Genomic DNA, 22187 nt, shown 5'->3' on the forward strand with positions numbered 1-22187 from the left:
TTACCACACAAAGGTTGAAATCAAAAGTTGTTTATTACGTGGAGACAAATTACAACAATCAGATAATGAACTATTGTATTGGTTGCACGAACATGTACGGAGCTAAGAGGACAAGATGATAAAGGGAGCTAATATAAATCGATTCAAGATAACTAATCCTCTAAGAACTATAGAAGAGATCATATAGAAGAGATCACATATGATCTTAGATTCTTAGATCAATTTCCAATATTTCATTCGTATGAAAAACAGGTCAACCAAGCTAGTCTTGATTAATTGAATGCATAAACTATCTATAATTAAATGAAATTACTAGTGCTGCATGCGGATGTTGCATGTTCAAATGCGGTATTCCTCTACGACCTTCATTTCAATTACATATGAAAAGCATTTATATGTTATAGGAGTAAGGATACTAGATGTATGTTTGGTTGGATGTAATAGTATGAAAGGGAAATGACATAGGAGAAGGAATAAAATTGACAAGGGAATGAAATTAATTATTACCATTCATTTATCTTGTTTGATTAACCTATGAAAATGAAATGAATTATTATTTTATGACATTTCGTATCCAAAAAAATTGTATGAATGAAATAGATATAATAAAACCACTCATATCTCAAAATAATGTGTTACCCAAAAAATAAAATAAAAAACAACAATAGTGACGGTGATGGGAGCTCCGGTAATGAAAATGGTGGTGGCGATAGTGACGGTGGGGGGGGGGGGGGGTTACGACCACCAGAGTGGTGGCCGTCAGACGGCAATGGTTGTGGTGGTGGTGGTCAAGCGGCGGTAGCATTGGTAGTGATGGCGATAGTAAGGTGGCGGAGACGGTGGTGGTCAGGCAGCGACAGTGGTGATGGTGGCGGCGACGGTAGTGGTGGTGACAACGGTGGTGGTTGTTTTTGTTCGGTGGTATTGTTGTTAAGAAAATATGGTGAATGATGAATGAAATGGAAAATGTTGGGTCAAGAAATTGACCTAAGGGGAGATTGTTGAGTCAAAGATTTGACCTAAATGAAGTACATGGAAGATTGGAATCTTCTCAACCTCCTCTGAATTTGCTAAGTAATGGATCCAAGCACACCTTAGACCTCCGAGCAAGCTTTTATTTGGCCGAGTACGATATTTTGCCTACCGGGCAAGGTTTACTTCAAGTAGTCTTCTTAAGTGGATATCCGAGCAGGGTTTGCAAATTAGCGCATTGCCGAGTAAGGTACACTAGTTTATGTAAATCCGGGCAAGTTCACTTTATCAAGCAAGTCTGTTCTTCAGAGCCAAGTATATTACTCTTCCGAGTAAGGTTTGGTTCACCAAGTCCAAGAAGCCAAGAAATTGGAAGACCGGGCAAGGTATTCATTAATAAGTATGGTCCAAATATGCTTGATGGTCTAAAGGAATATCTCTAAGTAATATCGGGCAAGGTTCAGCTCAAGCAAGGAACAGTACTCCCGAGTACACTTTGTTAATAAGTTATTTTAATAGCAAAGAGCTGAAATGGATCATTGAAGAACAAGGTTGCTCGTAAGGAGTTGTCGAGCAAAGTCTGGCAAATTCAAGAAAACTGACGGTTGTCTGACATACAAATTCTCCCTTTTTTACCTTTGTTTTTGTTCATGATTTGGTATTGCATCGCTTTCTGAATTCTAATTGTGATGAAGAAATACCTCTGATCAGGTTATAATTATTGAATCTGAGTATGTTTGATATTGTATTTGGTTATCCAACAAACAAGTTTTCAGGCAGTTGTAGCATTTGAGTCCTGATTAGAAGCGGTATATAAAAATCCTATCATGTTAATAATCTAGCTGCAGTTTTTATATGAGCTCATCAATGGTGTCTGTAGCTCATTAGTGATAATGAGTGGTGACTAGGATGGTCCTTATTATAAGATAACTGCAATTGAATACTTGATCTTTGATTTGATCATGTATATCTATTTTTACTTCATATATATATTTTATATTTTAGGATGAAGTCTACTCGGTGAGTATTTTACTTAGTGAAATACTCTTTAAGTAAAGTCTACCCGGAAACTGATCCCGAGCACACTTCTATGTTACCAAGTTATGAAGGATGGCCGAGCATACTCGGAAAGACAAGATTGGTGCAAAGCCTACCTGGAAGACTTGTTTTACACTTAGTTTATTTTGAATATGAAATTTGAGTATGTATGATTGTATTTAAAGTTTCTAGAAGGAATGACAGCTGTCCTAGGTTGGCAGGCCTATAAATAGAATGTTAAGGGCACGCCGCCAAAAAGGGGGGGACAGGGGGCACAATACGGATAAGACAGACACATTAATTGAGAGAATATTGGGTGACGGCTGTCTTAGGGTTCCTAGAAAACCCTAAATCGATTATCCTTTTGTATGATTAATATTATATAAATGGAAATCTTTTGAGTGAATCTTAAGTGTGCTTTCTACATTTAATTATTCATTGCAACCGTATGTTTGTTATTGATTCCGTCTTTAACAAACGGATATCTTTCTAAATATAGCAACCCGTCATTAACTCTTTTGTCGACACGTTAATCTGTGTGTATTATGACATGATTAATTAAGATCCAGCTGAAATCGAGGGGACCGACAAGTGGTATCAGAGCTTGTCACTGCTATTTTGGAAAGATTGTTGCTGATTGAAGATTTGAAGAAGAATGACGTAAGCAGACCACTGTTCCATTAATTTTTGACATCAACAGCCCTGTTTTTCACTTTTTCTTCCAGATCTACAATTTACCGGTGTTTTCTCTTCCTTATTTCAATTAAAGTTCTAAACTTTATATCTAAATTTTGTTCTAATCACATCAGACACATCAGATCTGAGCATTCTGTTTTCAGATCTGATTATTTTGAAACTCTTTTTTAAAGAAACTGATTTTTAACTTCTCAAAATGTCTAGATATGAGGAACAAGAGGTGTCTACTAACAAGATACCAAGGTTGTATGGACAGGAAAACTTTATCAAATGGAAAGTACTTTTTGAAGCAGCAGTATGCTACAATGATATTGATATGTGGAACTCCATCAAGAATGGTCCACAAACTGCTGTTGAATAAGGTGCAAATGCAACTGCAACTGCTACTGTAAGAGAAAAAATGAGAAAGGTGGATGACAAAGCCTTAGCTATGATTAAGCTAGGTTTGTCTGGGGAGATTCTGACCAAGGTGGCTCATCACACAACTGCCAAGCAAATGTATGATGCCATCCTTGAAATGTATGAAGGGAATACTGAACTAAAGAACATAAAGAAGCAAAGATTGAAGCAACAGTTGGAAAGGTTCAAGTATAAGGATGGAGAAAGATTGAAATCAATACTAGAACGTTTTATAAGTATTGTGAATGAGTTGAGGACAACTGATTATGTAATGACTGACTTTGATTTGAATACAAAGTTACTCAACTCAATGCCAAAAGAATGGTATACTGCTTGCAAGTTCATCCTTCAGAAGCATAATTTCAATGAATTGAAATTGGATGATGTAGTATGCTTTCTTCAGGCTGCAGAACTTGAAATGATAGAGAATGAGATGATTAAGGAAGACAGACCCTGCTTCAATGTTTCAAATGCATTGATTGCACCCATGGGAAATCTGTCTACCAAGAATCAACAGCGAATTCCCATTATTGAAGAACCAGCTGAACATAATGTTGTTACTCCAAAATCTTTCATTGGAGGTAGCACAAGTAATCAAGGAAATCATCAGAGGTTCAATGTGCAACTGATTGATGATACTGATTCTGCCTCCAAGCCAAGTGGAAATGTTCCTAATACTGGCACAGGACATGGTCAAAGCAATGAAACACAAACTTTGTTGTCTATGTTTACTGAGTCATATAATGCATTTGTTGCAAATAATCTAATTCACACAAGTGTGGTACAAGATGATTTAGAACAAATTGATGCAGATGACTTGGAAGACATGGATTTGAAGTGGCAAGCTGCCATGTTGGGTTTGAGAAGTAAAAGGCTGTATAACAGAACTGGTAGGTCTCTGGTTTCTGGTTCTAATGACAGGATTGGATTTGACAAGTCAAAATCAATATGCTACAATTGTCAGCAACCTGGTCATTTTGCACGAGAATGCAATCAACCAAGAAACTTTCAAATGAATCAATTCCAGAATGAACAACCAGGAGGTCAGCATCAATATCAACAACCAAGAGGTCAGCAGAATTACCAACAAAATTAGCCAAGATTCAACAACAACAACAGTCAAATGAACAACTTTAACAACTTCAATCCCAACAACAATTACAACCCCAACCTCAACAACTTTCATCCTCAAATGAATAATCAACAACAAAGTATGTAACAGACTCAAGGTTTTCAAATGAATAACAATCAAAACCTTTAAGCAGCTCAAAATGTTTCAAACAACACTGTTCCAGCAAATCAAAAGCTGATCAGAAATCAAGGAAATGTGGCAGTGACTACACAGCATGAAGGAAATTTTAATTGGAGCAATCATGAAGAGGACATTGCAGATGATATCAGGAAAGCAAATGTGGCATTCATGGCCATAATTGAGAAAGAAAAGGGATCATCATCTCAGGTACACTCTGCTCCTATAGTTGATTTAAATGAACTTATCATTGAATTGAAAACAAAATTAGGGAAGCTGGAAAGTGAGTGTTTTAGAAAATAAAGCATCATCAATGAGTATGAGGCAAGTGAGTTGATCAGTGATGAAAAGATTAAAAGCCTTGAAGATGATTGCATGATCATTTATAGAACTCAAACCAGATACACCACTGAGATTGATGGATTAAAGAAGATGTTGGTTGAAGAAAAGGTATAAAACACAAGACTGAAAGTTGAAACTGAATTTCTGAAGAATTTGGTCTCAACAGGCAACATATGCGGTATACTGAACCAGGTGAAAGAACAAGACAAATACAAAACAGTTCACCTCCATTCAACAACAACTTTATGCCAAAAGTTGACAAAGAGAAAAGAGATGCATACTTGCAACAATTCAGAGATGTCTTTCAAGACAAGGAAGAATTTGTTGATTTGTACAAAAAGGTAGAAGTGAATGAAGAAGGAGAGTTTGTGATTAAGAAAGAAGTAAAAGAGTATAAGTCAATTGGAGTTCAAGTCTCTGAGGATGACTTTGATTCAGTTGAGTTGGATCAAGATGATTTGAGTGATTTGAGTGATCAAATTACTGAAAAGGAAATCAAAGCTGCTGAAAGAGGAAGAAAATATAAGAAACCTGAATCTGTTGATAAACTTCCAAAGTATCCACCAGTCCCACCAAGATTGAAGAAACAGAATGATAAAATGAAAAGAGAACATGTTTCTTTTGATATTTGTGAAAGGAGGAAGATAAACTACAAGGCAGTCAGACCACCAAGCAAGGCTGTATTGGGTAAGATAAAGAAGAACAACAAAAAGAAGATGGTGACTGAAAAAGTTGATACAGAAAATTTTATCCCAATTTATCTAATTTTTCTAGTCACGAAGTGTTGGATGTTGGAGAAGTGGAAACTATGGAAGAGTATGAGAAAAGACAGTCAAGGGTTAGAGAAAGCAGTGATGAAGAACCTATGATTATGGAGAAAATTGTCTTTGTCAAAAGCAAACTTGAAAGATAAGACATCAAGATTGAGGAATTTGTTCCTTTTTCAATTGATTTTGATGGTTTAAAGAATCAGAAGAATCTAGGAGTCAAGACACCTAAGCCAAGTGAAAGATATAAGAAACCAAAAGAACATGAAATATTCAAAGGCAAGGCTTTGTGCAAAAGGTGTGATGAATATGGTCACCACACAGATTCATGTAATGAAAGATTCAAATTCAAACCATTTCATGTACCAGATGGAACAAAATATGGCCAGGACTTTGTCCTGTATAAACAGAAGTATGATGAATATCTGGGAAAAGGAAAGGTGTGTGGAAATGAAACCATGAACAAAGAAGAGAAGAAATCTGAAAAGGAGACAAGGATTGAGAAGAAAGTGGCTGAACTAGCAAGAAAAGACAAATCTCCTAAGAAGCATGAGAAATTAACCAAAAAGAACTATCAGTCTGTGAGAATCAAGCAAGATACTCAATCAGTCAAATCTGATAGCTCCCAAGGATCATCAAGCAGTGAGAAAACAAGAAGAAAAGATGCACATACTAGAAATAAACCAACAGAACTCACTGGTGATGAGAAGTTTCTATTAAGACATGGATATGAACCACATGGTTTCCTTTGGAAACCTAAGACTGAGAGTAAGGTTGAGCAAGTTGCTGATGTGAGAGACTACTCTGAGAAGAAGGACTATGTGATAAAGGAGTATACCACTGACTCAGCTGAATACCAGTGTCCAACCTCACTTGTTAAAACTCCAAGAGAGTGTGGTTATGAAACTGATCATTCAGACAACTTAGAATTGACTCATGAAGATCCTAAACCAACAACACTCACTTCCCAAGCTGTGTCTGAAACTGAATCTGATGAGCTGCAAGTTGATAAGGCTTGCACTTCATCACTCAACTAATAAAATTTTCTTTGTATGTGCAGGAACAGTCCACTCCTCTAAATGACATATGGTATATGGATAGTGGTTGTTCTAGGCATATAACTTGTGACAAGAGATCTCTTGTCAATATGAAGAAAAGTATGAAGGTCCAGTAGCTTTTGGGAGTGATGAGAATGGTGGAAAGATTGTTGGAAAATGAATCTTAACAAATGGGAAAGTCTCATTTGATAATGTATTTCATGTTAAAGGTCTTCAGTACAATCTGCTGAGTATATCACAAATGTGTGATAAGGGTTACAAAGTCAGTTTTGATGATTCACACTGTTTCATTTTAAAACCTGAGTTTGTAATTCCACCTGAAATGATTATGATGATGGCACCAAGAAATGGTAACTTGTATGAATTGAATATGAAAGAAGCTATTTCAAGAGGAGGTGCAAGTTTTGTTTCCAAAGCCATTGAAAATGAGTCAAAATTGTGGCATAGGAAACTGTGTCATGTGAACTTGAAGAACATGAATAGACTTGTCAAAGGTGAGCATGTCATAGGTTTACCTACAAGAGAATTCAAGTTGGAAGATCATTGTGATTCATGTCAAAAGGGAAAACAACACAAATCTACTCATAAGTCAAAACTCATCAACTCAATTGATCAAGTACTTGAATTACTTCACATGGATCTCTTTGGTCCAGTGAGTGTACCAAGTATTGGGAAGAAAAGATATTGTCTGGTGATCATTGATGACTATTCAAGATATACTTGGGTTTATTTCCTAAGTACCAAGGATGAGACTGCAGAGTTGATTAAAGGTTGTGTAACAATGATTGAGAACAAGTTAAATAAGACAGTCAAGATGATGAGAAGTGACAATGGCACTGAGTTCAAGAATGGAGTTATGTAAGAATTCTGTGAAGCTAAAGGAATATAACAACAATTCTCAGCTCCTAGAACTCCTGAACAAAATGGTGTAGCAGAAAGAAGAAACATAACACTTATTGAAGCTGCAAGAACCATGTTAGCAGATGCTAGTCTGCCTGTCACTTTTTGGGCTGAAGCTATAAATACAGCCTGCTATGTTCAGAACAGGGTACTTGTCAACAAAAGGCTTAACAAAACTCCATATGAAATATTTCACAACAGAGAGCCTTACATTAAGTTTTTCAAGCCCTTTGGATGCAAATGTTTCCTACTGAACACAAGAGACTATTTGAACAAGTTTCAAACAAAGTCCCTGGATTGTTTCTTTGTTGGATATTCTACACACTCAAAAGCCTACAGAGTCTATGTAAAATATCACTTGAGTGTTATAGAATCTTCTGACATCATTTTTAATGAGAATCAATTCAATACAGTTGATGGTGCAGCATGGCTGTTTGATCATGAGAAGTTAATAAGGTCTTTCAAGATTTATCCTGAAGACTTTGATGAATCTTTCTACAAGACCAGTGAAATTGAAGAGAAAAGGAAGAAATCATTGGACTTGGAAGAATTATGAAAGAAGGTTGCTGAAAAGGAAAAGGAATATACTTTTGTGTAGAACTCCTCATGTGATATTGGTGAACCTAATCAAGAAAATAATCACAATGTTGAACATGATCATACTGAGAACAATCAAGACAATCATGATGTACAGGATGATCAAGTTCAGAATGAGGGTGACACAAGGAACCAAGCAAGTGGAGAAGAAGCTGCATCTACAGCAAGATTTCAAGATCTATTTCAAAGATTGAACTTAGAAAACATTGGTGAATCTACTTCAAGACAACATAATGATGAAGCACCAGAATTTCATGATGCAGAGACTGATTTGATCATTGAAGTACCAGAACTCAATGAGTCAAATCTTGACACAACTATGTCTACAGATATGATTGTTCAAACTCCTGATGTGAAAAAGAATCATCCTTCTGAAAACATCATTGGTGATTTGCATGAAAGAGTTACAAGAAGTCATTCCGAAATTGCAAACATTTGTCTTTACTCTTGTTTTCTATCCCAAATAGAACCAAAGAACATAGCACAAGAATTAAAAGAAAATAGTTGGGTGGAAGCAATGCCAGAGGAATAGGCACAATTTAGAGACCTGCATGTGTGGGATCTTGTTGATAAGCCATTTGACAGATATGCAATTGGAACCAAATGGGTTTTTAGAAACAAAGGGATGAAAGGGGTTTAGTGATTAAGAATAAATCTAGACTTGTAGCACTGGGATGTCTTCAAGAAGAAGGAATAGACTTTGAGAAAGTCTTTGCACCAGTTGCAAGACTTGAAGCTATCAGGATTTTTCTTGCATATGCTGCCTCAAAGAATATTAAAGTGTTCCAGCTTGATGTTAAGTCTGCATTTCTAAATGGAAAGATTGATGAAGAGGTGTATGTTGCTCAACCTCCAGGTTTTGAGGATCCAATGTATCCAAACAGGGTGTATAAGTTAAACAAAGCCCTTTATGGATTGCATCAGGCTCCTAGAGCATGGTATGATGAGTTGTCAAATCATCTTCTTGAAAATGGTTTCAAAAGAGGAGCCATTGACAAGACACTCTTCTATAAAAGAAAGGGATCAGACTTGCTTCTAGTACAAGTGTATGTGGATGACATCATCTTTGGTTCTACAAATGAACAAATGTGTATGGAGTTTGAAGGGGTAATGAAGTCCAAATACAGCATGAGTTCTATGGGAGAAATGAACTTCTTTCTAGGATTGCAAGTTCAACAGAAAGCTGAGGGGATTTTCATTCATCAAAGCAAATATGTGCAGGACATCTTGATCAAGTTCAACTGTCATGAGTACAAGACTGCTTCAACTCCAATGGACACCAAAGAAAAGATGACTGCAGATGAAAGGGGGAGCCTATAGATGAACATGAATATAGAGCCAAAATTGGATCTCTGATGTATCTGACTGCAACAAGACCAGATATCATGTTTGCTGTATGTGTGTGTGCAAGATTCCAATCAAGTCCAAAAGTCTCCCACATGAATGCTGTTAAGAGAATATTCAGATATTTGAAGGGAAGACCAGACTTAGGAATTTGGTATCCAAAGAACCAAGCTTTTGATCTGATTACATATACAGACAGTGACTATGATGGCTGCAACATGAGCAGAAAGTCAACCTCAGGAGGATGTCAATTTTTGGGTGAAAGGCTAGTGTCATGGCAATGTAAAAAACAGACTACAGTTTCAATCTCTACTGCAGAAGCTGAATATGTTGCTTCATCTTCCTGCTGTGCACAAGTTCTATGGATTCAAAATCAGATGCTGGACTATGGTTTGAATTTCTTGAACACCCCTATTCTTATTGACAATAATGCTGCATATTTTACTGTTAAAAATCCAGTTCAACATTCCAAAACTAAGCACATTGAAATCAGACATCATTTCATCAGAGACTGCAGTGAAAAAGGTTTGATTGAAATGCAAAGGGTTGATACAAGTGACAATTTGGCTGACCTATTCACCAAACCACTTGATAGAACCAGGTTCAACTTTCTTCTGAAAGCCATGGGAATGATCAACTCTGATGAAATCTGATTAAGGATGTGTGCCTGGTTGTGTGTCTCTATGTGCTAACTGATTATTTTGACAGGGGTTACACCTTATAAATGTTGATTGAATATGTTTTTGAATATGTTTCAACTGAATGTTGATTGAATATGTTTTGAATATGTTTTAAATGAATGTTGATTGAATATGTTTTTGAATATGCTTCAACTGAATAATGATTGAATATGTTTTGAATATGTCACTAGTTTGAAGATTAACTGATAGGTTCTTAAGTGACTATCTGTGCAATTTGTTTGAAATTGATGATAATTTTTGACTATCAAGTTAACTGATATGATGTTATGATAAATAGTTTGATCTGTTTGGATGAAATTGAATGCTGGTCTGATGTCATGAGTAATCACATGTTTATGGTTACTTGAATATGTTCTTTATCTGATCTTCTGATGTTTTTAAGATAGGATAGACATTGAATGTTAGTACAGTCTGTTTTCTTGATGATGTTAAGAATGATTAAGATTTGATTGTGTGATGCAACTGTTTATGTCAAAATGTGTTTTATGTCAAAATTAAGTGATTCAATGAATTTTATAATGAATTTTGCATAAATACTTTATTTTGGTCAAAACATGAGCAAGTTGATTAATGGTGTAGAGATATGATAAGATTATTCAGTTCAAGCTTTCAAGAAGCTTAAAAGAAGGATTTTTTTTAAAAGTCTCAAATAGTTGTTTTTGCTGAAAACTATGTCATTTGCCCGAAGGACATGCACTTGTGTATGTTTGGTCCTTAAATCTCTCAGATTCAAAGGATAGCCATTAACCTGAAAACTGAATGCATTTGGGGCAATTATGACTTGTTTCTTATACCTTCACTTAAAACTATGTCAATAGCTCTTACTTTGAAAGGACATATATTCACATGTATGTTTGGTCCTGTTGACCACTTTTGGTCAAACAGGATAGCCATTAACCTGACAATGAAGAGATATTGGGGTGATTGAATATTAAACTGTGTTTATTGGGAAATGATAGTACATTGACTACTTAGCTGATCATATGGAATTATTAGGCTAAAAAGACCTTAGTATAGTCATTAACATGCATGGTTGCTTTCCCATGATGATGTAAAATCTAAGGTGATATAAACATAATGAAAATGTTAATCTTTATGTGGAAATGCATATTTGTTTTGCATAACTCAAGATAAATCTCTCCGAATGATAGGCAGAAAAGTGATTACCCAGTCATACACGAGCCTGTTGTTATTTGGTCAACCAAAAATGAAACATCTTTAAATATGACAAAGAACATGCTTTAAGAAAATTTGAGAAAATATCAAAAACAAGGGGAAGAATGAATAAATAAACCAAAAGTTGATAAGTCTTTTAAATATTTTATTAAACAAGAGGGTTACAACTAGAACTAAAAAGATGTTGGCAAATTCTGTCTCATCTTGAATGAAAGGCATGTTGCTAACTGTAAGTCCAACGTTCAACCTCTATATATGTTTGAATCTAAAAATACAAAAATACAATAAGTTCTCTCATACAAAAACTATTTTTGACCAAATACAGGAGGTTGGAGTCAAATTGGGGTGATCTGGGGAAAGCCAAATAAGCTTTGAGAAGAGATATGAGGCATCATAGCACAGTGTTGACCATTAATGCATTAAGCTTTAAATGAACCTAAATCATATCACCAAAGAGATGAAATTCATGCTAAGTTTATACATGCTGTTAACCTATCTATGTTGTCATAATAATGCTGAGAATGAAGTATTGAGATAGCTACTTAGTCAATATGATCCCATTCTTGAGATCTTTTCAGAAAATGGAAGAAGCTGTTTTGAAGAGAAATATAACTGAAATTTGATCTCTAAATGCACCATTTGCTCTTAAACTATGATCTGAAAAGAAAAATATATTTTGACAAAGTGGTTTAAGTCAAAAAGTGTTGCATTTTGCCTAAAATAGGTTGAATATGTAAGTTCGGGTAAGGTTTGATGCCTTATAACCTTCCCGGGCACAAACTGTTTGAATATGTATTTTCGGGTAAGGTTTAATGATTTACAACCTTTCCGGGTACAAAACAGTTAATTATGTGTGAATATGTGGTTTCGGGTAAGGTTTGATAATTTTCAACCTTTCCGAGTAAGCTTAGTTATTTTTGACTAACTTTATGATTTTCGGGCATGCTTTGAAGTGTTTACACTTTCCGGGTAGAGTACACTGTTGTACTCATTTCCCGAGCAAGCTTGAAGTCTTGAGATGATTATGTGTTGTTATAGCTAGTTTTTAACAAGAAATTCTTGTTTCAGGCAAGCTATGCATGTTATATGCTGATTGTGATTCCAAGCGAACTTTATGAACTTAGTCAGGTACATCAAGTAAGCTTTGTGATTTGTGTGAATATGTCGTTAGGAAAGGTTTGTTAATCTTTCCGGGCATGCTTAGATATTATTATTTAAGTTTGTCATTTTTCGGGTATGGTTTGGCATGTTGAAATCCCTCGGGTAAGGGCATACATGATGATTGAATGTGTTTATCCTAGCAAGCTTAGTGCTAACATAGGATTTTTGGGCAAGCTCTATGAAATTTTAGACTATAGCACACTTAAATTTCTATGTGTTTTAATTTCATTCCAAGCATGCTCTGTGATATGTGTGTTTATGATTTCTTTGAAATTACAAGTGTTTTCAGGCAAACTTTGTTTTCCGGGCACACTTTATATTTCGGGTACACTTTTGTTCCCTAAATATACTTGGTAAATTTCAAAACTTAACTTTCCGAGTACACTGTCTGCTAGAATTCCTTTTCCGGGCACACTTTATACTATATGAAGGTTATTCGGGTATACTTTGCATTAGAAGGTGTTCGGGCACACTATTCTCTTGAATGGTTGCTCGGGCACACTATGTTTTCAAGTATGCTTGATTGAATATGTTAGTTAGTATGATAAAATTGATTATGACTTTTATTTCGGGTACACTTTATATTTCGGGTACACTTTTGTTCCCTAAATATACTTGGTAAATTTCAAAACTTAACTTTCCGAGTACACTGTCTGCTAGAATTCCTTTTCCGGGCACACTTTATACTATATGAAGGTTATTCGGGTATACTTTGCATTAGAAGGTGTTCGGGCACACTATTCTCTTGAATGGTTGCTCGGGCACACTATGTTTTCAAGTATGCTTGATTGAATATGTTAGTTAGTATGATAAAATTGATTATGACTTTTATTAGGGTTTATGCTAGATAAGTTTTAATTTGAAATTGAGAAATCTATATGGGTGTCTTAATTGATTCCTAGTAAGGATGTTTATTTGATGATTATACTTGATTATTTGCCTTGTGATTAATTTCTCAAAAAATCTAGTATTTCGGGTAAGCTTTCTTCATTATGTCTTTACTTTAAATTAATTTGCTTGATCGAGCAAGGTTTATAACTAGACGAATTCGGGCAAACTTTGTATATTCAAGAATGAAAATTTTCAAGCAAAGTTTGACCGGGTAAGGTTTGTAAGTGGAAGTATACCAAGTAGACTTGGATATATTAATCTTTCAAGTAAGGTCTTATGAACTTAAATGAAATTAAATGTTTTTAATATATCAAGTGGATAATGTTACTGGTTGACAGCTAATAATTCACAAAATGACAAAAAGCATTTAAAACCCACTTTCAAAAGGTATATAAGAGGGAGTTAGGCAAATTTTTCAACATTACTTTTCCCTCTCTCTCCACTGCAACTGCTTACTCGCAAAGAAACCTAACCGACTTATCGCAGTCAACTTTAATCCAAACCCTAATTTTTATTAGCCCTCTAATTCCGATTCGGTAAGCATTAATAATGTGTTTTCCGATCACGATTAGACTATAATGGGCTTTGATTATTTTCTTGATTACTAATACTCTGTTTATGTGTTTAGGTTATTAATTTGTCGAAGAACAGGTTCATGAAGATTTCTTTCTTTCATCTTCATTTTTATAACTTGAAATTATCTAAAGTACTGAACTTTATGACTAATTTCACTTTGAATGTGTTTGTTTATGTGTTTCAGATATGTAAGAAGAAGAATAGCCAAAGTATTTCTTTGAAAAGAAACATAATATGTGTGCACTTCTGCAAGTCACACCTGACAATGAGCCTGTGGCACAAATGATCAGATGGATGGCTCGATCAAATGTCAACTTTTCTCTTACTGAAAATCCTGTCATCTACAAAAATCACTCACTTGATTTATGGAGATCAGCAGAACATGTAGAAGACATCAATGGGAAAAGAATTGAAGCATCCGTTGCTGGTCAGGAAATACATGTGACAGATACAACCTGATTATGAACAATTCTTCACAACACCACCTACATCACCACACACTGAAACTGACCTTCTGACCCTAATGAAAGAAAATGCTGAGTTGAGAAGAAGGAATGAGGAAGTAACACAGGAGAATTTGATCCTGTTAGAGAAGTTGGTGCAGGCAAACTTGAAAATTCAAGCCCTGGAGCAGGAGGTTGAGTAGACCTCAGCTGCCCCAAATCAGGGGGAGAATGATTCTATGCCAACTGTCTCAGGTGTAGAAGGTGAGAATGTGAATGCATTGAATATGATTATGAATGTGTATGGAGATGGAAGAGGTCAAGGAGGAAGAGGTGAATCAAGCAGTTCAGCACAACAAAGAACAAGACCACAATCAATTGTGGATCTACCAAGAGAACTGTACTACGATTCTGTCACTGATACCCTCAAGGTGATTATGGAGAGCAGATTATTAAGAAAGAATGTGGTTAGAAGTGACTTCCGTGAGTTTAATGAAGAACAGTTGAGAAGGATGGCCACACTCCATTTGAATGACTACAGAAACAGGAACAAATCTGCAGGTAGACAAATGAATGATCTATCAAAGTACCTGCATGAAGAAGCTGATAAAGGATTCCAATTATTAAAAGAAAAGAGGAGCTGGAGATTGATTCAGTCTCACAAATCAAGAAGGATTTCAAAGTTGAAAAGAATGGACATAGCCGAGAGAGACTATCAAATGAATGTCCGAGATCAGAATCCATTATCCAACATGAATGCTTGCATAAGTATGAGAAGAAGGATGAGACGCCCCAACTACACAGTACAGAAGAATGGCATAATTGCTGAGATTGAATACAAAAAGAATGCCGATTACTTCTTACTGAGAAACTCAGATGGAAAGATATTGGGGATCATCAAGGAAGATGAAGATTTGACATATCTGCACAGTGAAGATCTCATGGATATAAGGGACTTGGCCCAAATATGCTTGATTGAATATCTCTAAGTAATATCGGGCAAGGTTCAGCTCAAGCAAGGAACAGTACTCCCGAGTACACTTTGCTAATAAGTTATTTTAATAGCAAAGAGCTGAAATGGATCATTGAAGAATAAGGTTGCTCGTAAGGAGTTTTCGGGCAAAGTCTGGAAAATTCAAGAAGACTGAAGTCTACTCGGTGAGTATTTTACTTAGTGAAATACTCTTTAAGTAAAGTCTACCCGGAAACTGATCTCGAGCACACTTCTATGTTACCAAGTTATGAAGGATGGCCGAGCATACTCGGAAAGACAAGATTGGTGCAAAAGCCTACCCGGAAGACTTGTTTTACACTTAGTTTATTTTGAATATGTAATTTGAGTATGTATGATTGTATTTAGGGTTTCTAGAGGGAATGACAACTGTCCTAGGTTGGCAGGCCTATAAATAGAATGTTTAGGGCACACCGCCAAAAGGGGGGGGGGGGGGGGACAGGGGGCATAATACGGATAAGACAGACACATTAATTGAGAGAATATTGGGTGACGGCTGTCTTAGGATTCCTAGAAAACCCTAAATCGATTATCCTTTTGTATGATTAATATTATATAAATGGAAATATTTTGAGTGAATCTTAAGTGTGCTTTCTACCTTGATTATTCATTACAACCGTATATTTGTTATTGATTCCACCTTTAACAAACGTGTATCTTTCTAAATATAGCAACCCGTCATTAACTCTCTTGTCGACACGTTAATCTATGTGAGTTATGACATGATTAATTAAGATCCAGCTGAAATCGAGGTGACCGACAGAAAAAAGAAGGGGGTGGGAAGGAATGGTTTTGATGTAATAAGATTCCATATGTAATGGATGGTTTCATTCCATTAAGCAACCAAACATCACTTTTTTCATTCCCACACATCAAGGCTACCTAGTATTGATTAGATCATATCCCCTATGTTTGTAAAGATATTATCTCTAAACTTAGTCATCATATTGTAATTATATAATATTGTAATTATATAATACTTAATCTAATGAGAAGGGGATAAGGAAGTACATTCATTACATGGTATCATATCGTAACCCTAGCCCCCACCCTCTTCCTTACATCTACAAACAATTTTCCGGTCATCCCTATATCCATCGTACTCACCCTCATTCTCCCTAACCATCATATCTTTGTAAGGCCCCGTTATCGGTAGCCCTACTTTGGTGTTGGATTTACTCATAAACATAGTTCTAAATATCAGAGTTAATTAAAACTTTCGCGGAATAATATAAAACATCAACCATTCATTACAATTATCCATAATTTGTCTTTTAAACATAACATAAATTATATCATTCAAAATATCATGACAATCTTCAGATGCCAGCCTCTTTAATCCTGCCATGTGTCCATCTCAAACCAACTGTCTCAATCTGTTAACCTGCGTGCATACTAAAAGTCAGCTACGCTGAGTGAGTTCTAGTTAATCACACATTAAACCATACATACACTTACCTCCGATTATGCATCCAAGACACATAATCGTTACTTTACTAATTTACTTTCATTACATAAGTTCATACATACGTTCATACTTTATTACTTTCGTACTATATAAATTACTGTCCTTTTCTATCTCGGATATTATTAGGGTCCGATCCCTTCCTTTTCTATCTCAGATATTATTAGGGTCTGATCCCTCTTTTCTTTGTCTATCTCAGATATTATTAGGGCCTAATCCCTTTCTTGTCTATCTCAGATATTATTAGGGTCTGATCCCTTTTTACTTCTCTATCTCAGATATTATTAAGGTCTGATCCCTCTTTCTTCATCTCCGTACAGACTGTTTATACACGCCCTTAACATACATACTTTCTTTAATCATTCACACATATTCATATGTTGTACATATTTCTATCATACACATTCATCTATCATAAACATACATCACTTGTCAACACGTGCAATATCCGAAGATCGTTCACGTACTGACAAGCTTTCATTCATATTTAAGATATACATTCATAACATATAAATCATACATGGCATACACTTACCATTTACGGTAAGTGTATTAACTATCACATCGAGTATGCACACAGCCCCAAAAATATAACAAGGAAATGGGGCTAGAAACTCACCTGAATGCGGTTACGTTCACCGTTAATAGTTATTCCCTTCTTGAGCTGTGCACGGCTAACTGTATAATATTTATATGTATCAATTAACTATTACTACTCATATCGTATTTCTATCTTTATACAACCCACAACGAACGAGGGTCCGGGGGCAGCGCCCCTGGCAGCGAGGTTCTAGGGGCGGCAGCCCCTAGCGGGGTCCAAGAGGCAGAGCCCCTGGCTGGGGTCAGCTTGGAAAAATTTTATTTTCATTAGTTGTCTTAACACATTTTCCATTAGGATTTTAAATTATTTCTAAATCGCTAACTCATTCTCTATAACAAATTAAGCCTAATTTGTTGGCTAATTCGTTATCCTTTGTTCTGATTCTTTACATTTTCCTCCTTAATTCGTTACCTTGATTCTTCCTCTTATCCTCTGATTCGTTATTCCAATTCGCCATCCGGACATGACTTGATTCGTGGTCTAATTCGTTATTGGAGCTTAGCGAACTGGTGAGTAACGAATCACCTGATTCGTTACTTGGTTCGCTATCCTAGTTCGTTAGTCTACTTCGTTAACTTGAGGTAACGAACTGGGTGAGCTGATTCGCTACCTGGACACAACGAATTGCACCATTCTTAACGAATCATTCATGTTCTTATACAGACTTTGACTTATGGTCAAAGTCAAAATTACCAAGAACACATAATAGTCAACATTCATCAGATTCTACAATTAAACCCTCGTTTCTTAACCAAATATCATGATTTAGGTATCAACGGATTCGGAATTACAGCGCCTACAAACCCCAACCATCAAATCGGCCAAACATCAATGTTTAAGGGGTGCGATTTAGGCATATAGGTTACAGGTTCTTAGGTTAACAATTAACCTATCAGATGCTAACCAATTTCAGTGATATTTGTTTGGTTAGATTCGTTTTCAACACACTAAAACAGATTTGTGATTATCTAAATGAATCCGGACCTAAATGAACGATGACTAGTTATAAACGTACCTTAAATGAGTGAACTACGGACACGAGCTGGTCTTTGATGTTGTTTTGGTTCTTCACAACGATCTAGCACCGACAAGATCGGGTTTTCGCCTTCGGATCTTGGTTCGGGTTAAACGATAGTGTTTGTGTGTGTTTTCCAAGGTGTAGGCTTGGTGTAGAGATGGGTAAAATGGAAAGGATTAGGGTTTAAGGGGTATTTATACTCACTTAAGCCCATGGACCTAAGGCCCATTCCATCTTTTATTCCATCTTCTAAAGTCCAAGCCCAACCATGTACAATTTATTATCTAAACCTATAAACAACACGATATAAAATAAACGACATTTATTTTATTATTATAATCAAAAGTAGGATGTTACAATCTTCCTATTCATCTACGCGATGGAGTCCAAGATTCATCCCGCAATCACTGTTTCAAACATTAAAAATTTATCCCTATCACACAAATCTTTTTCCCCGACCTCTTCTTAACACCTCCTCATCCTCCAAAAGTGACAAAGATAAAGATAAATCCGATCCCCCACCACTTCCACCGCTGAGGAATTTTTAGGAATTCATGTCTCTCGATATGAAGATGTAACATCCCTAAAATTTCTATCCAAATTTGACAACTTATTAAAGTTGAAGGGTCAAAATTGTTCTTAAAAATAACTGATGGAGAATTTTAAATAAAGAAATAAGAAGTTAATAAGGAAATAAAAATATACATTCAATATTGAAGAAATGGGAAAGGAAAAATTCATCCCAAATGGAGAGATGAAAGAAAGTGGAAGCATTCCACATGACTATAAATAAGGATAATAAAACCCATCAAACATGGAAAGTAAGAAATAAATGGAAACTCTTTATAAGTAAAAATATTTTTCATTGTAATATTCTTTTATGTCAAACATTCACCAGGTGGTCCTAGCGTAGGGTGCGGAGCACCTGAAGCGCACAGGCGTAGGCTCGGATGAGGACGAGGACGAGGAAAATTACGATGGCGCAATGTGGCGCTTTGAAGACGCACTTTGCACTTCGCACACTCGCATCGTCGCGAACCGTCTTAGTATTTTTGGACAAAGAGAGTTAAACCCAGCCGTGACAAGCTACTAAAAGCAAGGGACCTAAAATGAAAATTTGCATTCAGGAAACCATCATGATACGCGATGGTCCGTTGTCAACGACACGTGTCTCACCGGGGTAACACCTGGCAGACGCTAGGGCTGAGTCAACATGTCATCGCGATACGCAACGGCTAAGGAAGAGGGTCCATCACGTATCGCGATGGGACCCAGTTTCAGCTATAAATAGAGGGGTCACAGCATAACCCACCCTCACACCAAAAATCTCTCACCCTCTCTCACACACATACCTCGGGAAGCGTGTTGACAAGTCCCGATGGTCGGCACCTTGTTTTGCGTGGCGATCATAGTTTTGCGTGCCAATATCGTAATATGTGCCGAACCTCGAAGTGCGTGCCAAGCTCCGAAGTTCCGACGATTTAAGCACTAGTACGCGACATAGAGTAGAAGTGTTGCTCGTACAAGCTTAAGCATATCAACTCCGAATACCAGCGTAAGGTAGGGGTTCCTAAGGATTTATAAATACAAAGGTTAATATGATGTTTCTTTAAAATTAAGAAGTATAGAATTTTGTATATATGAGAATATAGTTAAAATATTATTCCAACATGATTAAGAAAGATACGTTTTTACCTACAAAGGATATAGTCAAAATAGTGTTCTTTATGATTAAGAAACATAATATTTCATATACAAAGGTTATAGAAAAATGACGTTTCTTCTTGAAGAAGAAACCTATACTATAGATGTTTCTTCATGAAGAAGAAACTCAGGACATGATTGGAAAATAAAGATAAATGTTTCGTATCAAAATATTTTATTCAAACAAATGAATCAATCAAGGTTTAAAGCTATCAAAACCATGCTTAATGTCTGTAGCCAGATTAAAAGACGATCCAGGTATTTATATAAACCTATTTTATTATAGGTTAATCAACATTCATTCATAAAGGTTTTCAAACGAGATCACCACATCATTCAGAACAAACAATTACAGGTGAATACGTTAAACCTTTTAAATCTGTCAAGATAAACGGGTTATTTATCTTAAACCAAGTCAGTCAAATACTTTTCAAGAGATTATGTGATCTATAACATAAAGATTTAACCATATTTTATACAAGATAGAAAATAAAAGCAACTCAAACCGAATACACATGTGTCTGGAACCAAACATAATTTGTCTAGCCTATCAATCAAGGCTATATGGTCGCAGATTAGAGATCATAATAAAAGTTCTTCAATGGGCGTCAGTTCCTAGAGAACCGTAATTGTGTGTGTATGGAAGTGGTACAAATCCTAAAAATAAAAGACGCATCTGCTGAGATTGTTCAAGAAAACTACTTTGTTAGTCAAAGAAAGATTTATTAAAATGTTTTTAGAGTCAATGATTCACTAGCATGTAGCTGACGTATCCCCCACCCATATTTTAGGGAAACAGATTAGCACATGTAGCAAGAAATTAGAGCCATTCAAGAAGATAGACGCTCGCAAGGTAGAGATGACTCAGTTTTAAATCATTAAAATATTATAAACAATATTTAAACATGATTTGTAAAATCAAACAAGTTTTATAAATCAAACACTCGGATATTTATTATCCGAGAAGCTTTTCCAATAAATTAATATTTTATTATAAATAAAGGTTTCAAAATAAATTAATATTATATTATAAAATAAAGATTTCAACTAAATAACCCGCAAACTCTGATATATTTACAAAACAAGTACCAACTATTGGTCACACGCCTAGGCCTTAAGTCGGGGGTGTGACTAAAGACACCAGTTCTTATCACAACACACTTATGCTACATATATTATTAAATGAGTCGATATGCAGTCGTGTAAGCCAGTTGCTAAGTTAATTGACACAAAACCTAAGCTTGGTGCTAATGCCGGGGTGCCTTTTGAGGATCCAATACTATATAAAAGTCTTGTCGGTCCACTCCAATATTTAGCATTTACTCGACCTGATATCTCATTGGGATGCTCTAAATCGGATAGTGAGAGATATATTTAGGGAAAGAGTATACCTTCGACATCACACTACGCAAGAACGGTGATTTTTCTTTACTAACTTATACTGATGATGACTGGTTCGGGTGTCCTGACACTTTCCGGTCCACTTCTAGTTATTGTGTTTACGTCTGTAACAATCTACTCTCATGGTAATCCAAGCAACAACCCAATATCTCTCGTTCTAGCATTGAAGCCGAGTACCGCGGGGTTGCCAATGTCGTTGTTGAAATATGTTGGTTACATAACCTACTTCTTGGGCTTCGATGATCTTTTTTCCATGCCAATATCGTGTATTGTAGCAATGTCAGTGCCATATACTTTTCAGATAACCCTGCTCAGTATCAACACACGAAAACACATAGATATCGATATCCATTTTGTTTATGAGCAGGTCCAACGGAGTTGAATTCAAATCCTACACATGCCTACACATCACCAAATTGAAGATATCTTTACTAAAGGTTTACCTTAGGGTTCTTTTTGAAGATTTTCAGTCCAGTCTCAGCATACGGTCACCTCCCACTTCAACTGCGGGGGTATAATAGGACTAAGGATAATATCATATATAGATTTGATTTAGTATTAATAAGATAATATCTCCTATGTTTTGTAAAGATGTTATCTCCAAACTGAGTCCTTATATTGTAATTATAAATTGATGTATCTAATGAGAATGAGGTAAGGAATTCCATATGATTAT

General features: G+C 35.9%; 1 long non-coding RNA gene across 1 annotated transcript in view; it reads right to left on the reverse strand.

Annotated features, from left to right (window-relative positions):
- Positions 1-2894: 2894 nt before the first annotated feature.
- Positions 2895-22187, reverse strand: part of LOC143552775 (uncharacterized) — a 181731-nt gene continuing 162438 nt past the window's right edge. The window contains exon 2 of the long non-coding RNA XR_013138707.1: positions 2895-3053. This is a non-coding gene — a long non-coding RNA (uncharacterized LOC143552775). The remainder of the gene's footprint in view (positions 3054-22187) is intronic.

The sequence above is a fragment of the Bidens hawaiensis genome, unplaced genomic scaffold, assembly GCF_021521415.1.
Source record: "Bidens hawaiensis isolate Kalapana, Puna unplaced genomic scaffold, B.hawaiensis_p1.1 tig00017035_1, whole genome shotgun sequence".
In the NCBI taxonomy this organism is placed as follows: Eukaryota; Viridiplantae; Streptophyta; class Magnoliopsida; order Asterales; family Asteraceae; genus Bidens; species Bidens hawaiensis.